The sequence below is a fragment of the Glycine soja genome, chromosome 15, assembly GCF_004193775.1.
Source record: "Glycine soja cultivar W05 chromosome 15, ASM419377v2, whole genome shotgun sequence".
Lineage (NCBI taxonomy): Eukaryota > Viridiplantae > Streptophyta > Magnoliopsida > Fabales > Fabaceae > Glycine > Glycine soja.
The window spans coordinates 44,974,849-44,980,848 of NC_041016.1; positions in this window are offsets into that span (position 1 = coordinate 44,974,849).

The following is a 6,000-nucleotide window of genomic DNA, read 5'->3' on the forward strand; positions in this document are numbered from 1 at the left end:
GGACAAAAAAACTTGTCATTTTCATCTAGTCGACTTCTTTCTGAAGCAAATTGTAGGAACTGTTCAACGCCTTCCTCATATGCAGGGCTCAATCGGCTTTCATTCATCCAACTTCGATCCATCTAAATAGTAACTGATTCATACTCTGAAACTCATTCAATGCATGATATCTCACTTTTTCATTTAAGGTGTGGCCCTATCCCATTCAGGAAGACACATTTTTATGGTAGATTCAGGCGTTAAGATTAATCTTATTTTGTTAAATTTGATAAAATTTTGACAGCATTTCACATTGGTCTCCAAGTACACGATACGAAATCGGTGACATTAATTTGTCGATAATCATGTATGCACTCAGAGAACAACTAGAGATGCATTGTACCATAATTTCATCAAATTAAACAAAATAATGTTAACCTTAACACATGAATCAACCATAAAAATGGGAGTCTCCCCAAAACTGTCCAAACGGACAATTTAAGATTGAATACAATGATTAATGCACACTTTCTGCAAGAATCATTGTATTCAATCTCAAATGGGAATCTAAGGCTAACTCATTATGAAAAAAAGTTTAATCTAAAGCAAAGCACATTAATGACATACAATTTAAATACAGTGACATCTAACACAACACAATAGACCGGTAAGAACCCTAACCAAACAAGAAAGCAATGGATGCTGAGTTAGAGCAACAGACGGTGGAGGTATCCACTCTCGTCACACGTGCCGCTCATGATAGGTCCTCTGATTCGTTAGCACCGCTAACAAAACCAACGAGTTATCATGAGCAACGGGTGTGACGAGAGTGGATACCTCCACCGTCTGTTGCCCTAACTCGACAACCATTACTTTCTTATTTGGTTATGGTTCTTACCGATCTATTTTGTTGTCTTATATCTGAAAAGAGAAACTAGCTAACTAATCGAAACCAGCGGTTGATAATCTATATATACATACAAGTCCGTACGTACGTACCTAGAATTGCTATAATCAAAGACCTTCCAGAGCAACACGAATTACCAGTAGCAAATGATAACCTAGAAAAATGTGAAATCAACAAAATTTAATGATTTATCTTACAAATTGCCAAGTAGTTAGTTATTTACCAAGTACATTACATCTAGCAGCTTCTATTTCTATTCTTTGGTAATTTACTCTCCTTGCCAATTTTCCTTCTATTTACTAAACTTAATATTTATTAGTTTATTCCTTCTTAATCTAGTTTTTGTTCATCGGCCAGTTGACTCACTAAGTAACCCACTATTTGGTTCATTGTCCCCTAACTAACTAACAGACCTATGAAACAGCCTCTTAAGTTGCAGCGCCGGGGGCAATGCTACTATTTCATTGCCAGGGGCATCAATTGAGTGATTTGGGTGGTAGGGAGTGATGTAGCTCCGTTGGAGCTTGTAGGCCTTGAATCTTCTTCATCAATGAAGTCCTTTGCTTCTTGAATTTTAATGGCAGCGGAATGGAGAAGAAGAGGAGTTGAGAGGAGACGCCACTTAAAGGAGAAGATGAGTCAAGAAGAAGCTCACCACCATAGGAAGCCATGGATAAGAGCTTGGAGGTAGGAGAAGAAGAATGGAGGGAGAAGAAGAGAGAGATCACGAAATTTGTGCCTCAAAAGAGGTCTGAACTTTGAAGTGTAAGTCTCAAATGATCAAAGTTGAAAAAATGCACACACATGGTCTCTATTTATAACCTAAGTGTCACATAAAATTGGAGGGAAATTTGAATTTCTATTCAAATTTTACTTGAATTTGAAATTGAATTTGTGGAGCCAAAATTTCACTAATTATGATTAGTGAGTTTTAGCCTTGGTTCAGCCCACTAATCCAAGATCAAGTCCAAGATTCTCCACTAAGTGTGCTTAGGTGTCATGAGACATGTAAAGCATGAAGGACATGCACAAGTGTGACTATACGATGTGGAAATGAGGTGTAGCAAGTAAATGTTCACCTCCCCCTCTAAAATTTAATTGGATTGGGCTTCTCCCAATTCAATTAAATTTATTTACCAACACACACATCAAATATTCACTCAATGCATGTGAAATTACAAAACTACTCCTAATACAAAAACTAGTCTAGCTGCCCTAAAATACAAGGGCTGAAAAATCCTACATTTCAAGGGCACCCTACCTACATTATGGAGCCCTAAATACAAGGTCCAAAAATAATGAAACCTTAATCTAATATGTACAAAGATAAGTGGGCTCATACTTAGTCCATTGACCCGAAATCTATCCTAAGGCTCATGAGAACCCTAGGGTCTTCTCTTGCATCTATGGCCCAATCTACTAGGAGTCTTCTATCCAATGCCCTTGCGGGGTAGGATTGCATCAGGGAGGTTGCAGCCCCAGGGACAGTGCTACTGATTCTTGTAAAACCATAAGGGGCATGATTATGCTTGGTTTTTGCTTGTTGGGTATATCTAAATAAAATAATATATAACAAAATTCTCATCAAGCCATGTAGTAATTGCTACTGAATTGTAGAATTGACCAGCTCAAAACAGTGTTGATTCTTCTTCCCCAACCTTGGAGGATAATGAAATCTTTCATTCTGATAAGCAATATCATGTAGAAGATGAATCAATGGCAGAAGGTTCAAAAGATCATGTTTTATTGAGTATCAATTCATATTGTTTTGGTGGGTCAGATAATGGTATGAAAGGCAATGTTCTGAAAAATGAAACGTTGAAGAATATGAGGTCTGTAAGAGAGCAATAGAAAATGAAGTGAACCTCCTGAATTCAGAGAGCACCGATTTAGATAAAGGGTCCTATGAGCAGAGACCATCATCATTTGCCCCCAAAGCCAATGAGATGGAAGGCTCTTGCAGCTCTAAGATTAACAACACCAAAAACGACAGCAACTTGATGTCCAATTGTTCCAACAAAGACATGCTCCTAGACAGCTACACCACTAGTTGGCAACCCTGAGATTTGATGCGAAATTACCCTCTCAATATCAAAAACAGAATGAAGAGAAAGAATAGAAAAGTGTTGTGTGCTATAAGGGAGAGGAAAGGTATTGCAAATTTGTCAACTGAGTGGGAGAAGAAAGGTGTCTCTTGAAGAGAAGAGAAGGCAAAAAAAACCCCATGAAATGGAGGTTTTCTATGCGCTGGATAATGCAATAGAACCCACAAAATTGTGAGCCTTCAACTTTCAGAAAAATGACAATCTCACAAGCAAGCTAGTTTGTTCTTCAACCCTCTGGTATGATCCCACTCTGCAGCAATCCTACACTGATACTACCTAATGTACAATTGTAAATGCTCGAGCTAGTTAGTAAAAATACTAATAGCATCATAGCAACACAGAAATACCACTATCCTTGTTACGGGTGAAAAGATTTTAAAATTTTCATCATAATATCAAATACACGTGTATGGATTGCTTTAGTACAGATATTTGAACTTACAAAATTATAAATTGATTCCTACATTTTTCTTGGTAAACCAGACTCAGGCCAATTGAGATATTCTGGGAATTGAAGTTGCTTAATCAAGGTCTGGAATTACTATTTCCCAATAAACTATGCTCTTGGTATTCTTGAAGAAAATGGAATGGTGAATTGTAAACCATTAGATAATCCCACATATCAAGATGTTAAGCTTCTTCCTGACCAAGGAGAATTATTTTCTGACCCAAGTAGATATTGGAGTTTGACAGAAAGCTAAACTAATCCAATTGTAACAAGACCAACCATCTTTTGTTGTAAGTGTGGTCATTAGAATGCAAATGTCAGAATTCTGATATTTCCTAGAGGAACACTAGTAAAAGGATTTATTAGTGTTTTTGAACATAGGGCATAAGGAGATTATTACCTATACTTAATAGGAGATCTACCTATGGATATTGTGTTCTATTTGGAGTGAATCTCTTTCATGGAAAACCTTAAGAAGCAAAATATGGTTGCAAGGTCCAGAGCTGAAGCAAAATATCAAGCTATGACTCTCACTACTTATGAAGGTATATTGAGTTCAATCAAGAAATATGCAAACCCCTAGTAGTGGAATACCTGTTGGAGTAGTGATCAATGCCGGGAAATTGATGACGTCTATCCCTTGGTCATCGAACTTGTACTAGAGATGGTAGTTGTCTGCAAATATCAAAAAGACTCGATGTCATGCTACAGAGGGAAAATGGTGGAAGGTATTATACCAATTTATAGGGCCTATGTCAACAATTATTGTTTGTCAATAGAAAATGATGCTAAGGTTGACAAGTATATGAAATATACGGTGCAGAGTTTGGAGAACAAGATTAGGTCTCTATTTTAGCCGAAGCAGAGGAAAGGTAGTAGCATTAAATAGGCACACTTGATTAGTAAAATAAAAGAAGTCAGACATCAATTTCGCTTGACTCTAGCTTCTCTATAATGCTTTTCCTTGTACTTGCAATTACAGACCTGACTGTAGCTACTCTATAATGCTTTTCGCTTGACTCTAGTTGCTCTATAATGTTTGGAGAACAACTACTACTACTAACAATTACAGACCTGACTCTATTGAATCTGTATTGATGACTTTGCCTTCAATTTCATCAAGTATAGTCAGTGCCTGAATGGAGAAACAGGTAGTTCTATCTAGCTCTGTACTTGGTCTTAAGATTCCAAAGCTAAGTAAATATTAATTCTTGTGCAAAACTAAACAATATCTAGTCAGTCAAATGGGATGTTTCCCTTAGTACTATGGCAAAGGGTTTGTTGTGTCCAGTGTTTTATGCCAAACCCTTTGTAAAGTAAATGTGAGGTTAATTGCATAAAAAAGTGAAATAAAGCTCAGAGTAGGCAATCCTATCTTAAATCTTACCCTTTCCTTGATGTCACCCAAAGTCGGCAAGTACAGCTTATAGAATTCCTCTCTGAATGCAACCACAAACCTAAATAAACTTTAGAAACCACCAAGAATAAGACAATTAGGATTCGTTTGATTTGTATAAATTTAAGGGACAACACAACAAAATATTACATATGCATACATTCAAACTTTATTGACTCACTAATCTTATATTTCCTCGATGTGGGTGTCAGACAGAAACCAAACTAGGATACATCTACTATTTTTTTGCTTTTATATATGTGAGGGATTCGAAGAGTGTCAAGATACCTATACTACATTATAGTATTTTCACTTTTAAAGGACTAAAGACGAATAATTGACCATTATCATGTATAGGGATAACAACATTTTAGGCCTTCACTGTGTTTTGTTCGAAATCCTTGGGTCTATAAAAACCCTCAACTAATTATAGGGAAAAAAACTATTCATATGGAACTAATTTATTTTCAAAGTTTCGGACTATACAAGTTTGACACAAACATTCGAAGAATCGATAAGTTGTCAGGATTGAGAGTGAATGGAAACCATATTCCTTATGCACACAATGTTGTTGTAGTGACGTACCTCAATCACGACAGAGACAAACTCGTTTGCGGTAGTTGCAGCTTCAACGACAATCACAGGCTCAGGAAAAAGGAGAAAGGAGAAAGGAGAAAAGGGTTTGAGCGCGCGGGGGCCAAAATGAATTTGTGTTTTAATTTATGAAAAGAACAACATTGATTTTTTTAACATAACTAATGTTAACATGAAGTACTTAAGATCGGTTTTTTAAAACCCGATGTTAACCTCAAGTACTTAACATCGACTTTATAAGGATCGATGTTGACCTCATATAGTTAACATCGAGTTTTAAAAAACCGATGTTAACTACTTGATATTAACATCGGTTATTTAAATTTAAATAACCGATGTTAATCTCAAGTAGTTAACATTGATTTTGACAAAACCGATATTAACTAACTCAACTTATTTACGAAAATATCATCGTACTTTTCTTAACATCGAGTTTTTAAAAAATCAATGTTAATCGTGCGATGTTAAATCTATATTTTATAATAGTAATAATATATATATATATATATCAGTCATTATTGATTATACCACAAGTATAACACTCTTAATCAATCAATTTTTGCGATCCTCA